Source organism: Thalassophryne amazonica, chromosome 8, assembly GCF_902500255.1.
Source record: "Thalassophryne amazonica chromosome 8, fThaAma1.1, whole genome shotgun sequence".
NCBI classification, from domain to species: domain Eukaryota; kingdom Metazoa; phylum Chordata; class Actinopteri; order Batrachoidiformes; family Batrachoididae; genus Thalassophryne; species Thalassophryne amazonica.
In genome coordinates this window covers 33,100,483-33,116,610 of record NC_047110.1, presented here as the reverse complement: position 1 = coordinate 33,116,610, position 16,128 = coordinate 33,100,483, and positions in this window count along the sequence as shown.

Below are 16,128 nucleotides of genomic sequence, written 5' to 3'. Positions count from 1 at the left end.
TGTAAAATGTGTAAATGCATAGACAATTCCTTAAAAAACACATAAATAAATTTAAAATGTGTTTAACATGTGTAAAAGAATAAAAAGAAAGACACAAAGATGTTGAAATTGTGTGTATGTGTGTCGGTGGTGGGGTGTATTCATTTGTTCTCTGAGGAGGAGCTCACTCTCCCACACTTTGAAAACCCCTGCTCTACTCAACCGGTCCACATGATGTCATTCATAACCTCCATTTCAGACCCATACCAATTCGCTTACAAGGCCAACAGAGGATGCCGTGACTGCTGCCATTCACACCACGCTGACCCACCTGGAGCAACAATGTGACTATGCCTATCTTCTCTTCAAGGATTAAAGTTTGGCATTCAGCAACATACTACCCCATGTCCTCATGTGGAAACTACTTAACCTCGATCTACCTCATTCCATATGTCTTTGGATTAAGGACTTTCTGTCAGATTGCTCACTGAGAGTCAGGACTGTCCATAACTCTCACACTCAGCACCGGTTTCCCTCAGGGCTGCGTGCTGAGCCCGCTGCTCTTCACCCGCTACACCTCTGACCATACCGCTATCCACACCAGCAACACCTTCATTAAGTATGCAGATGACACCACAGTGGTAGGCTGTATCACTGGAGGCGATGAGTCTGCCTACCGGGATGAAGTGGAACAGTCGATGGTGTGGTTTAGACAAAATAACCTGCTCCTGAACACAGAACCAAGAAGCTAATCATAGACTTCAGGAGAAACAAAATAGACATTTAGCCCATTATTGTTGGGGGGGATCTATGCGGAAAGGGTCAGGGACTTCTGTTTCCTGGGAGTCCACATGAAGAAGAAACTTGCCTTGGAAAGAACACCACACATTTGGGAAAGAATGCACAATGAAGACTCCACTTTTTGAGAATCCCATCCTAAAGGACTCATCCCACCCTGGCCAGTCTCTGTTTGAGCTACTGCAATCAGTCAGATGGTACAAGGTCATTAAAATAGCACAAACAGACTGAGAAACAGTTTCTGTGCAACTGCTGTAGAGCTATGAATGTTACTGGAACCAAATAGCCAGGTCACATGCCACACTTGAAATAGGTGCAGTATTTGTTTATGTGCAGTATCCACTGCCACTGAACTATCCACAGTTTTGTACATACTCTTCTTTTTTATATATATAATCTCTTTTTTGCTACTATGTGCCTATATATTTTTTCATTTATTCTTTTTTATTTGGGCTTTGAACACACCTTTTTCATTCTGTTAAATGTTACATTTCTTTCCTTTCCCAGACATTTTACAGTTAAATGCAAAAGTTATATTTCTAATATTATGCCAATATGATATATTTAACTGAAATTTCTGATCCAGACAACCAATAATTTATAAAGGAAAATCACTGAAATCATCAGGGGTGCCCAAACTTTTGTATACAACTGTAAGTCTGGGTGTGGTACTCGTGTTTATATTTGCACTGAAAGGCTTGCACCTTACCTTTCGTTGTACTTGTTACAATGACAATAAAGAAACTGAATCAACACCTCTTGTAAAAGTAGAAGTAAGTCCCTTTAGGGCCTGAGGACCATCAAGCCAGTGCTCATCTCCATGGTAGGAAGTGGATGAGAGTCCACAACTCCTGCTGTACAGGGTACCACTCCATGTCAGGTTTCTTCCCAGCCATGGCCAGTACTCACTTCTAAAGCTGGGTGGACTGAGGCAAGGCAGATTGTGTCCACGAACACAAACAGGTAGCATGAGCAGCATTCAAATCCAGGTCGACAAATTCGCAGGTCAGCTCCTTATCCACTGAGCCACTCTACCACTTCTTGAAAGTAACCATTTATCTGTTGCAGCCACATGAAACATTGTTATACCCTTGGCTTTCTCCAGTCCTCAACACTGAGGCGCCTGTGTGCCGGTTCATGCTAAGAGAAATGTGTCACATATCCATAATGTTCTAACTGCAACTTCTCAAATGCTGTAATCCACTGACCCTGTCCGGCATTATCGTCAATTCATTTTCCAGACAGTCCCAGTCACTGATTTTTGCCTCATTCTCTCTTCTTGTCTTCTAAATGACAGAACTCACAAGTTCTTTTAAACTTTGTTTTCAGGGCACTACTACAGTGAAGTCACATCTCACAACTTTTCTTTTTTGATTATTCTTTCATGAAACTTCATCCATCACTGAATGAAATCTTGGAGACGGCATCTTTCACAGATCAATTCCGTCTGATTAGTGAAAAGCTATGATGCATGCCTTTGCTGTCCAAACAGTCAAAAGTTCTTTTGCATGATTTCAGCTGATGGTTTTGTTTTGTTTTGGTGAAAAAAACTGAGTGATAAGAAGCGTAATGTCCTTCAGCACAACTGTGTTTGATCAGTTTGCTGTTACTGTATAATCATCTTTGTCATCCGTATGGTTTATGGACATGTCTAAATCCTGTCTGGCGTTCAGTTCAAAAGATTTTCCTCTCACAAGCTCAGCTCATCACCCAGTCAGCATCTCTGCATCACCTGTTTTCTCATTAGGATCCAAAGCCTTTGTCACAAGACAGCGGCTTTATGAGGAAGCTTCCAGCTCAGTTTCTGAACAGTGATTTAATGGGTGTGGATGATATTGATGGGCAGTCTGGATTAATTTAATTCGCAGGTCTTTGGATGTGTGCGGCCACACACAAACAGTAAAGTGATTATACCTCCATGTCAAGCGCCCTGCCATCCCCATCCCTTCCACACCCCATCACGGCATCGCTTCTCTGTTTCTCCACCTATCTGTTCTTCTCAATGTGTCCGTTGTCAGGGAGGGGGACAATGAAAGGAAGGGGAACGTCTCAATACAAAGTAGCCTTCAAAAACTCAGCAACACTAAAAGCTATTTTCCCATGACACGACGAAGGCTGTGCAGTAGTGCATCAAACATGTCAGCTGACTGCCTGACACAAGCCGTTGGATTTCTGATGGGGATATTTTTATAAAGACTTAACTTGGCATTGGCTGTTTTCCCCTGGACCATTTTATGGCTAACATCTCTTTAAGTGGGTGTTTTGGGAGCCTGAAAAAAGATACCAACAGTTCAATATTCCCATGTAAATGAAATTGACATTTAGCAAGAACTGCACTCAGGGATTTCATACAGTCAAGTCCACAAGTAATTAGACACATCGTCTGTAATTTTACCTTGATACACGACCATAACAGAATTAAAATTAAAATCAAGATGCACTTATAGTGTAGATGTTTAGCTTTAATTCTATGGGCTTAATAAAAATAACATTAAATATTTGGGAATTATGTTCATTTGTAAAAATGGCGCCTTCAGTTTTCAGAACACGTAAGTAATTGGGCACCCTTAAAATGTACAGCAGAAGGCCAGCCTGTAGACTGTAGGTTCCAAAGTGGTTTTGGGTTCCCTGATGGATTTTGAACATTTTTGACTTGGGCTGCCCTCTTCAAACTTCCGAGCATTTTCAGGTGGGGGCAACAAAGGTCAAACAAGGGTCATAATTTAAAATTGCCCCATTTGTGTCAATATGCATATCAAATTACTTCTCTACTCATAACCATTCCAAAAATATATAGTTTGTTATGTACCACACCTCAAATGAGTGCACTATTTGCCAAATTATCCAAAGGTCAACGAACCTTTGATAATATAAGAAACTGGTAAAAACCTTTAGCCATAATCACTTTTGATGAGATTGGTGTATAATCATGTTTTCAGCAAGAGAAATTCATCCAAGCACATAAAAAAAAAAAAAAAAAAAATGGGGGTCTTAGACTTGACATTTCAAAATAACTCCACTAATCAACCAGGGTAGGTCCAAGCAAAAGTGAAATTTAAGGCAATGCCAGGTATTAAAAATTGGCAGAAATTACTATCTGTGAATGAATGAAAAATTCTGCAAAATGGAAATCTGTGACAATTTCACATTTTGTGCAGATGATTAGCAGGTCAAGTTTATCATTTATGTTTTATAAAGAGCTTAAATTAATTTCTAATGCAGGAAAACATATGATTAGACACCAAAAATCATCAAAATTGGTCATGGTTAAGTGTTTTTGTTGTTGTTGTTTGTTTTGTTTTGTTTTGTTTTATTGTCAAACGTTTGTTGACCTTTTCATATTTCGGGCCATAGCGCCCTAACAAAGTATACATTTTTGGAATGGCTATGAGGAGATGAGTAATTTGATATACATATTGACACAATTGGGTCTAAGTTTTATGAGGGCAGCCCAAGTAAAAAATGTTCAAAATCCATCAGGGAACCCAAAACCACTTTCACACCTTTGTTCCCAGAGTTTGGTCATGGGGTCTACAGGTTGGTCTTCTACTAGTAAGGATTATTTCAAATACAAATGATGAGATATTAAGAAATACAAAGAGTAGGGTAGTGTATAGTACAGAAGTAGAGAGTTCTGAAAAACAATCCTGTTATACATATTCATGGTGCAGTGGAGCAGCAAAAGCTTTTAATACAAGGAAACAGATGAAATATAGCTTGGAGTTGTCAGGAAAGGTATCTGGTGTAAAACCCACGGCAAATCAATCTGCAGATGCATATCAGATCTGCCATGGCAACCCCAAGTGAAAAAGGGAGATGTCGAAATAACTTACTTTAATTCTCTGTGCTTGGGAAAAAAACAGTACACTGAATAGAAATACTACCTTGAAATAGTGAACTCTGGAGAACACAAACGCATGAATCAGCTGCCATGGCAGAAGCAGTCTAATCATGGAAAGGTTACGAAAATGAAAATGGGCCACCTTAGCCACTTCTCTAACTGCAACTCAAAGGATGGTTCAGAAAATCATATTGAGATTCTTCACTCTATCACTGTGATGAATAACACAGCCATGCAGCATCAGTGTAAATTCATCACAGAAATATTCTGTCTAGCAGGTCCAATAACAATCACCTCAGTCCTCTCCAAATTCAAAAGTAGAAAATTAGGAGACATCCAATGTTTTTTTGTTTTTTTTTAAACAGCAGTCAGAGAAGCCACCAGTTTTGCAGTCTGAGACACATCGCCAACACAAGACATGTACATCTTCAGTCATCAGTGTAACAGTGAAAGTCAATGGGGGATTTTCAAGTAGTCACTAGACAGCGCTTACACATATGCATCACAATTCTGTCTGGTTAGGCAGACACGGTTTCGTTCAACAACAAGAACTGTCAAAAAACTTTCTTGTGTGTAGTTGGAGTTGTGTGAAGGTAGGACAACCCAGTCTCATGGATTGTAGTGATTCAGTAGCACAAAATTTACATTAATCTATTGGTTTGTCATACTGTCACAAAAAGTGCAAATTTTTTTGTCACGGCAGTGCAAATTCATTCTAATTCATTCCATAATGGCTGCACGTAATTAAGTGCAATGGGGGGGTTATGGTTAGGGTTACGAAGGAGTAGGGTTAGGTTATGGTTAAGGTTAACATTGGGGGTAGGAGTAGGGTTAGTAATAGTGAGTTAAAAAAAAAAACCCGTCACAAAATGATTAAAATTTTCATGGACGAAAAAAAACATGTGAGACTAGGCTGAGGTAGAAATAGCCCTTTGAATGCTTGACTAATGATGTCAGTCACACAAAGAAATCAAATAATATGTTGATTGCTCCCAGAATGTTGGTATTTTGGTCGCTAAACTTTCTAGCATTGAAGCCCCGGTCATACGGCACTAACGAAAATGAAACAATAAATCTGCACGTTCACATGCCATCTCTGGCTGTAGAGGATCATTAGTTATTGTTCCGTTCAGACGTTGGACTTGGGAGGTTCGACGAAGTCGGACGACAGTCAAACGGAACACTGACGGTATGGGAGCTACTGTATGCAAACAATGACAAACCGTCAAGACAGAAAGAAAAATGGAATACCGATGAATTGAAGTTGTCGTCAGGATTCGTTCACATTTTTCAACAGTTTGAAAATTCTGATTAAGCGCCAGCTACAGAAACGAAGCTGGAGGACGGTTAAATGAGGTCTCTGAAAGTCAACATAAGTCCAGATTTCTTGTTTCGTTTTGGCTTCAGTGTCCTTCATTAGTGCCGTGTGACCGGGGCTGTACATCGATATTCACAGCACTGCAGCACTCATTCTCATTCTTTGTGGGTTAACAACAACAATGACAACAAAATTACTTCCCGATATGGTGTGAAATTCCCCTCCAGTGGCCATTTCACTCCCTGGAAATCTGACAGGTGAGCTGGTGTTTTTAATGATGCCAAACGCGTGAGCGAGAGGCTCACTAACCGGAAGTCTCAGTTTCAAGCTGGCAACGCAACTTGAAAAGAGTCCATTACTGTTGTATGAAAATGGCAGTGTACCAAAAATAGAACCTTGGGGTATCACACACTTCACTGCAGAAACCTCAGATAATGTGTCATTGTAATCAAAACACTGCAATACATTATGCCTTACAAGCAGGATCTCAGTAAATGAAGGCTGAAGACCAGAAACTAAAATGCTTATCTCTGATTGGCTACACATAATTGCCTTCTCCACTTTGGGCCATGCTGTGAGTGCTGGTCACCAGTATGGTATTTTTGCTGTACAAGAGAGAAAACTGACCCACCTTTCGTCAAAAAAGTGACAGCTGCCAATCAAAATCGGCCACGTCACTAAGCCCCGCCCCCTCTATGACGTCATAGCCAATCAGAATTAATGACGTCACTATGTCCCGCCCCTAAGCCCCTCCCCTAGTCCCGCCTCCAAGCCCCGCCCCTTATGACGTAACAGCCAATCATAATCGATGACGTCATTATGCCCCGCCCCTAAGCCCCGCCCCTAGTCCCACCTCCTAGCCCCCGCCCCTTATGACGTCACATCCAATCAGAGTCGATGACGTCAGTATGTCCCGCCCCTAAGCCCCCGCCCCCGGCTCCTCCCCTAGTTCCGCCCCTGGCTCCTCCCCTAGCCCCACCCCCAAGCTCCTCCCCTAACCCCGGCCAAGCACCGCCTCCAAGCCATACCTCCCCTCCCACCCAGGGTCTAATATTTTAATGTCACTTTATTTCATGAATTAAAGAACGATTAAAAATACCTAGATCTTTTTAATGTATTAAAGAATTAACTAATTCTGAAATAATTAAACATAAATCAGTGTCTATTATTTAATGCCCCTTTAATATTTTTAATTCTTAAATTATTACGTTTCCTTTTCTGTTTTTTAATTCGTAAATTAAAGAAGGGGGTACAAATAGCCGTCTCTCGGCTGTAAGTCTTTGCAGCAAGACGGTCAAATACCCACGCATAGAGCTGCTCGCGGAAACATGACCCCACGGCTGTAAAACCTGTTGCAGAGCTGTGTCTGTGTGAGTGCGTGTGTGTGTGCGTGTGTGTGTGTGTGTGTGTGTGTGTGTGTGTGCGTGTGTGTGTGTGTGTGTGTGTGTGTGTGTGTGTGGCGGGACACCCGCTGAGCGGAGATGCTGCCCCGAGGTGATGAACCCGAAGAACAATAAACAATGCTCCTTATCACTCACGCCAGATGATGTTTTCTTTTAAGATATTAGCCGATCGATCATGGGGCGCGGGACACCCGCTGAGCGGAGATGCTGCCCCGAGCCCGAACAATAAACAATGCTCCTTATCACTTACGTCCCTGGGAACGAGTCAGCGAGCATTTCCACTACAACCGGTGAAGAGTGAAGATGCCTGGACCCCCAGCTATGGGTATAAAATAGAATAAATTTGCGGAAAAAATCCTGGAAAACCATGTTGTTTAATTAAGTTTTCTTGTCTTCGAGCAGAGTGCGAAAACCGCATCAGCTTTCAGGGTAAGTGATTTAAGTAATCTGTTTTGATAGAAATGAGTGTTTTTAAATGATGCACGCCGTCTGAAACTGTTTTTTTTTATTTTTTTTTAGACAAAACCACGCAGACGGTCCAGAGCGCGTTCGGACCCGTCCTCGGTAATATATTTGAAATAGTACAGAATATCCGCTTGCGAGGGTGATGCTTTGTATTCATTTATTTATGTTAATTCTAGAAATCAAGTCAGAGCCCCCTGAAGAAGTTCGAAGGCTGGAAGCCCCGACTTCACCACGCAGATGTAAGTACAGCGATCGAGATTAAATCACGATTAAAACTCTGGAATAACCCGATTTTTTCTGTCACAGCCCATGGAGAAGCGGGTCAGTGGGAGAGACCCGTAAAACGATCCGCGGATGTACACGGTAAGGAGTCGGAGTTTATGTATTTATTTATTTTAAATATTTAATAACTAACGATTTTCTCTTTTTTCAGCACGCGGTGGAGGGAGACCGTCTATTTTCCACAGAGACGCAAGGCTCGAAGATATTCTGAGCTGGGATTAACCTCATCACGCAACTTTCTTGAAAATGTGTAGTCTGTTTTTATTTTTTTATTTTTTCTCTTATTCCGATGGAACGGGAGAATTCATTTTGAAGAGGTATATTAACTGAATTTCTTGAGGTAGATTCTTCCTGCTACAGATTTTAAAAGATGGAAGGAGAGAATTCACATCGGGAAAATAACTTCGGACGTGTATTGGATTTAAACGCTTCAATAATCGACTCAGCGGGGAGCGCTCCTGGAGCAGATGGTCCATTACCCGAGGCGTTAAATTCGCCGCCTCAAAATAACATCGAGTCCGGAGAGAGACTTTTAAGCCGTGTTCGTTTAACACCGTTAAATGAGGCTCTTAACAATTTAGCGGCTGAACGAGAATCGGAAGAAATTAACCCCTACATCATTTCTGCGATTAACGCTATAAATTCGACGGTCCAGTCTGATACTGAAGAGCCCCCTGACCCCCCGCACACCTCACCTCCAGACGAGTCCGGTCCCGCGGCGTTGAACCAGGTACGTCTGACTCCGTTAAATAACGCCGTAAACCTCCTCGCGTGTGAAGTTAATCCTCACGTCCAATCCGCGGTGGATGAATTAAATCAAACGCCTAACGACGCTCGCGCTTTTTCACCTTTAAGAAGTCCCTCCCCGCGCAATGCGCGCGGAGAAGAGATTTTAAACAGAGCTCGTTTAACCCCGATAAACGCGGCGATCTCTGTTTTGATGGAAGACGGAGATGATGCACGACCGGGACCCAGCCGACACTCTCCCATGACGGGCGGTGGGGCTGCTAACGTCATCAGGAGACCTGCTTTTAACAATATCGAAATCAGGCTGCCTCTCAATTTCCAGCGCGCCGACGAAATTCCCGACTACGCGGAATTTTACCGTAACGTCGTTGGGGCTCTTCATAACTCGGTCGAAAAGGCTTTAACACACGCCAGGGCCGGGGACTTTATCCAAATGGAGATTCGTGGGGACTCAGTCTACAACGAGGCCGCTTTGATCAGCTCATATAACGACGCTGGCGATGTGACGGGCTTCCAAAATCTGTTAGAACGATTGATACAATCAAATTCCAACGTTTTAGCCGACGAGTCTCTGGAATTAGTGGTTCAAGTCATCCGCAACCAGAACGGCGCGGGGAAGCGCAGAATAGATGACCTCCTCCATCACGAGGTTCTGAGGAAAAAATCCAAATGCCTTAATATCGTGTATAATCCTGACAACAGTTATGTTTCGCGATAAACCTCGTTCAGTTATTGAATCCTCATCTGAGTACGCACGAGGCGGAGCAGCGCGGACTGGCGTTACAAAATAGCGTCGGATTAACGGCTGCTACGCCGGTATCTTTAGAGCAGGTGGGAAAATTTGAAAACGCTCTGGGTTGTAAAATTGTGGTGTTTTTCAGAGCCGAAGGGGAGAGAAAGCTGACAAAATTCCAGACAGGAATACCGGCGCAGCAGAAAACTCTTTTCGTTTTTCTGTTTAATAATCATTTTTACGGAATCATCGATTTAAAGAGATTTTTGGGAGTGAAATATGTATGTAAGTTTTGCTTTGAGGGGTACAATAACCACGCCTCCCATAATTGTCCGTCATATTGTAAAATTTGTGAATCCACGCAGTGTTATGAGAAAAATAACCCTGTATTCTGCAGCGAATGTAACAAGGAGTGTCGCTCTCCCACCTGTTACAGCCTGCATAAACAGCCGAAGTATCGTCCTTCCGCCGGTAAGTTCGTTAATGTGTGTGATAACAGAAAAAAATGCTCTCGATGTAAACGTGAGTATTACATAGCGTTTTCTAAAAACAGCGCTCCGCACGTGTGTAAGCAGAAGAGGTGTCATATATGCGGCGAGGCTCTCCAGGAGCCGAGCGAGGGTCACCTCTGCTATATGACCCCGCTCAAAGCTGAAGAGACGCATTCAGAGAAATATGTTTTTTATGATTTTGAAACGTATGTCGATAATAACGGGGAACACGTACCGTTTTACGTCAGCGCTGTAACAAAGACGGGTGATTTTTGGAGCGCATGGGGGACAGACTGCGTAGCCCGCTTCTTTAAACATTTTAGAACGAGAAAATTCAAAGAATACGTGTTCATCGCTCACAACTCAAAAGGTTTTGACGGCTATTTGCTTCTAAAGTATTTAGTCCAGCAGGGCGTAACCCCCGCTGTGATTATGACCGGGAGTAAACTATTACTCATGACAGACGCCGCCTTTAAACAGAAATATATAGATTCGTTATCTTTCCTTACAATGCGCTTATCTCAGATGCCTAAAGCCCTGGGGATCCGGCTGAAAGACGAAATCATCCGCAAAGGTTACTTTCCGCACCTGTTCAGTTCAGAAAAAAATCTGAACTATGTCGGTCCGTACCCTGACTCAGCGGCTTACGGGGTCGCAAATATGTCAGAGGGAGAAAGAGAGGAATTTAACGCGTGGTACGTGCGGAAAAAAAAACGCAATTTTCGATTTTAAAGCCGAGGCCGTTATGTATTGTGATAACGACACAAAAATCTTGGCTGCAGCCTGCTCCAAATTTATGTCTGAATTCATCGCTGAAACACTCGTGGATCCTTTTACCTGCGTTACAATCGCCTCGGCGTGTATGAAAGTCTTCCAAACTAACTTTCTTGCTCCAAAAACGCTGGCGATCCCCTCCGCCGACAATTATAGAACGAGGCATAAAAAATATTCGGACGTGGCCGTGCAATGGTTAGAATGGGTTGCTGAGACGCAAAACATTATCATCGATCATGCTCTAAACAGGGGCGAGAAAAAAATAGGAGGTTATTATGTTGATGGGTATGCTCAGATTGACGGCCGGATAAAAGTGTGGGAGTTTCTCGGATGTTTTTACCACGGGTGTGCAAGGTGTTTTACACAGCATGAAATAAACCCTCTCACAAACACCTCATTTGGAGAGCTCCACGCAGCGTGTCAGAAAAAAATAGCCTTTCTGCGGGCTATGCCGGGCGTCACCCTCAACGTAATTTGGGAGCATCAATGGCTTGAAATGAGGCTGAGGGATGAGAGCGTTCGGTGTTTCCTCGCCCGCAGGGGGTTACCGCCGCCCCTCGAACCTCGCGACGCTTTATACGGCGGTCGGACTTGCGCGGCCCGTCTGAGGTACACGGCTGAGCAAGATGAGACGGTCTATTACGTCGACGTGACCTCGCTGTATCCTTACGTTAACGTAAATTTCACATATCCCACGGGGCATCCGGAAATTATAGAGAGAAATTTCAGAGACCCCAGGACTTATTTCGGGCTCATCAAAGCCATCGTGTACCCGCCCCAGGGGCTAAAATTCCCCGTCCTCCCACACAGAACTCCTCACGGTAAACTGGTGTTTACTCTGTGTCGCACCTGCGCTGATGAAAATAATCAAGCTGCAGCGTGCACACACAGTCAGCAGCAGAGAGCTCTGTCTGGGACTTGGACGACCCCGGAATTCCACAAAGCTCTGGATACAGGCTATGCTGTAGCTAAGATTTTTGAAGTCTGGCATTTTGAGGAAAAAAGTGATAAAATCTTTGAGGGGTACATAAACACCTTCTTAAAACACAAGCAGGAAGCCTCTGGTTTCCCTCCCGAATTTGATAAAGACTCCGAGAGCAGAGAAAAATACATCACGGACTACTGGCTGAATCAGAAGATTCGTTTAGACCCAGAAAAAATCAGTCACAATCCGGCAAAACGTCAGATGGCTAAGATCTGCCTCAACTCCTTCTGGGGGAAATTCGCCCAGAGGGCAAATCTGACGCAGACCGCGCTCGTTAAAAATGCTGACGATCTGTTCAGGTATCTGTTTTCTGAAGAGTACGAGGTCACATATCTAACATTCCTCAGCAGTCAGGCGGCTATGGTTCAATGGAGGTACGGCCCGCGGCACGTCAGCCGACCGGGTAAAACCGTCAATATTTTCATCGCGGCGTTTACAACGGCGTACGCGCGTTTGACCTTGTACGGTTTTATGGAGGCTGTGGCAAATCCTGACAGGATTCTGTATTATGATACCGATAGCCTGATTTACGTTTGTAGGCGGGGTGAAACCCCGCTGCCTACCGGTAATTATCTGGGGCAGCTCACCGACGAGTTGAACGGCGACGTCATCACAGAGTTTGCAGCGGCGGGACCTAAAAGTTACGCATATAAACCGCACGAGGTAAAACGGTCATGCGTGTGAAGGGGATCACTCAAACCCACGAAAGCTGTCAGAAAATAAACTTTGACAGCGTCAAAGATCTGGTCGAGGGTTATATAAAAGATCCCGCCCTCGCTGCATCTATCATAACGCCGCAGCAGGGAATTAAACGTCATAAAAGCAGTTTCAGTTTGACAAACGTGTCATTTCAAAAATCCTTCAGGGTGGTGTATGACAAGCGGCGTCTTTTAAAGGACGGGGAAACCGAACCGTTCGGATTTTGAAACATGTCTCACTCTGGAAATACGGTGGAGATTGACCCCAGACTTCAGCTCCCATTCTCCTGTCTCATCGTTGGACCGAGTGGTTCGGGAAAGACTGTGTTTGTGAAAACATTGCTGGAAAATTGTAGCCACGCTATGAGACATGTGCCTGACAACATTGTATGGCTGTATACGTCTGAACAACCTCTGTATTCTGAACTGAAGAATAAAAATATTAAATTTGTAAGAGGACTCCCTGACTCATTTCTGGACGACAGCCTTTTCCCTGAAGGTCAGAGCCATCTGGTTATTTTGGACGATCTCATCTTTCAAGCAACGGATCATCCTGAAGTTGTAAGAATTTTCACCCAGTACAGACATCACCGGAATATGAGCGTCATCATGATCACACAGAACGTGTTTCATAAAGGGAAATACAGTCGAACCATCAGTTTGAATTGTAATTATATGGTGCTGTTTAAAAATCCCAGAGACAAGTTACAGATGAACATTCTGGCTCAGCAAATGTTTCCCGGCAGAAAACAATTTTTTTTGGAGGCACTTGATGATGCTACGAGCGTACCTTACGGGTATTTATTACTGGATTGCACGCAGGAGTGTCCAGATCAGTTCAGACTGAGATCGGGATTACTCCCGCACGAGTGGCCCACAGTTTATTTACAGAAAGATAAACGGATATGAGCTCTCTTTTAAAAAGGAACGCCCCCGCTCTTAAAGCGCTAATCAGAGCCGGGGCGAGGGAGCGTCACCACAGCCTGAAGACCTGCAGGGCGGAGCTTCTGAAAACTTTATCCGAGATCGCTTTGAATATATTAAAGGGGAATATCGCCTTGAGCGACTCTCAATTCCGGGCCTTGAAAAAACGAAAAAAGAGTTTTACGTCTTCTGGCCGACAGAAAAACCAGTTATAAAAAGAAGCGGGGAGCGCTGATTCAGACGGGCGGCTTTCTCCTGCCTCTGCTCGCCGCGGCCCTGCCCGTTATAACGAGTCTAATAGTACCCAGAGGATAATGGCGTTCAAAGCGGCGCAAAAGATGTTTTTACTCACTCCACAGCAGATGCTTCAACTCAGTCATTCCGTTCCGCCGAGCGGAAATAACATCAGACAAACGGCGGAAAATGATTTAGACTCGCGAATGCGAGGTATACTGGAAGAACGTACTCACTCTCCTTATGAAAAAATTAAAAAGTATGAGGCTCTGCTGCAGCGCTATTTAACCCTGATCAAGCAGGGGGAACTCGAATCACGCGTTTCACCCCCGCAAGAGACTCGCGTCGCTAAGCAACCTGAGGAGGAGGGGGTGGAGGAGGAGGAGGAGGAGGATGAGACTGTCACAGAGGTCCTGAAGAATATCCCCTCCAGAGAGCGTAGAAACGCTGAATATATTATGAGGAAATTATCGAAGGGTGATACGCGCTGGAGTCCGTCGGGGGAATTTATTTACAAGGGGAAAGTCGTGAGGGGGTCTCACGCCATAGATCTTATGAAACATCTCGGATCCTCGTTCAAGAAATCGAGCCCTCCTACAGGCTGGGTGAAGTTCCTCAATATTTTACAGGAGCGGAACATCCCGGTGGCGTGCGTATCAAACCCGCAAGCCCGCGAGCAGCTTCAGAAGCTTAAAAAAGGCCGGAGCAGCTCGCCGGATGAATCCCTTCTTTTAACCGATTCGCCGGCCAGGAAGAAACTTAAGAAAAAAAAAGACTTCCAACGCTGGGAAGGTTTCTCACCATAAAAGGAGGGTATCGAATTAAAAACTGACTGGATATTATGATCAAGATTCTTTAAAATACATCGCAGTCAGTCACGTTTTTGTATATTGTTACTAATAAAACACAGACTGAAACTCATCTCCGGCCTTCATCACTTTTATTCGGTATACGGTTTAAAAAACAACTTTCAACACTTCTCTACTTAATAACAACGATGCAAAAACATTAAAGGTATGATCGGGGGTGCATTTTCTACACATTCGGAACATTTTTCACAAAAAACACATAAAAAAAAATCAAAGGTCAAAGGTCAAAGCTTCTTTCTACGTTTAAAAACGGGGGTTTACATCATGCAAACGCGATAAAACTTTAAAGGTATGATCGGAAGGCCGCTCTCACACATCCACCCCGTTTTCAGGCGAAAAAAAACATAAAAAAAATTTAGGATCAAAGATTAACACTTCTTTCTGTACTTAATACAATGTTTTAAAGCGTGCAAACGCGATAAAACTTTAAAGGTATGTTCGGAAGGCCGCTCTCACACATCCACCCCGTTTTCAGGCGAAAAAAAACACATAAAAAAAATCAAAGGTCAAAGGTCAAAGCTTCTTTCTACGTTTAAAAACGGGGGTTACATTATGCAAACGCGTTTAAAACTTTAAAGGTATGTTCGGAAGGCCGCTCTCACACATCCACCCCGTTTTCAGGCGAAAAAAAACACATAAAAAAAATCAAAGGTCAAAGGTCAAAGCTTCTTTCTACGTTTAAAAACGGGGGTTTACATTATGCAAACGCGTTAAAACTTTAAAGGTATGTTCGGAAGGCCGCTCTCACACATCCACCCCGTTTTCAGGCGAAAAAAAAACACATACAAAAAATCAAAGGTCAAAGGTCAAAGCTTCTTTCTACGTTTAAAAACGGAGGCTTACATTATGCAAACGCGTTAAAACTTTAAAGGTATGATCGGAAGGCCGCTCTCACACATCCACCCCGTTTTCAGGCAAAAAAAAACACATACAAAAAATCAAAGGTCAAAGGTCAAAGCTTCTTTCTACGTTTAAAAACGGAGGTTTACATTATGCAAACGCGTTAAAACTTTAAAGGTATGATCGGAAGGCCGCTCTCACACATCCACCCCGTTTTCAGGCGAAAAAAAACACATACAAAAAATCAAAGGTCAAAGGTCAAAGCTTCTTTCTACGTTTAAAAACGGGGGTTTACATTATGCAAACGCGTTAAAACTTTAAAGGTATGATCGGAAGGCCGCTCTCACACATCCACCCCGTTTTCAGGCGAAAAAAACACATACAAAATCAAAGGTCAAAGGTCAAGGCTTCTTTCTACATTTAAAAAACGGGGGTTTAAATTTTCCAAACGCAATAAAACTTTAAAGGTATGATCGGGAGAGCGTTCTAAGACGGGGGTTACATTTTCACACGGAAAAACATAAAAAAATAGGAACGCCGGTTAACACAAGCCGTGACAATATTTAAACTCATGCAGAGGCCCTGCTAGCTGGTTACAGGAGGTATTGCAGCTTTTCTTAAGGCAATAACGATATCTTTTCACAAAATCAGAAACCAAATCATCGTTCGCGATAGTATTTTCGGAGTATAAAGACACCACGTCCCGGTACGACTTCCCACTGGCTCTGTTATACAGATAATACACGC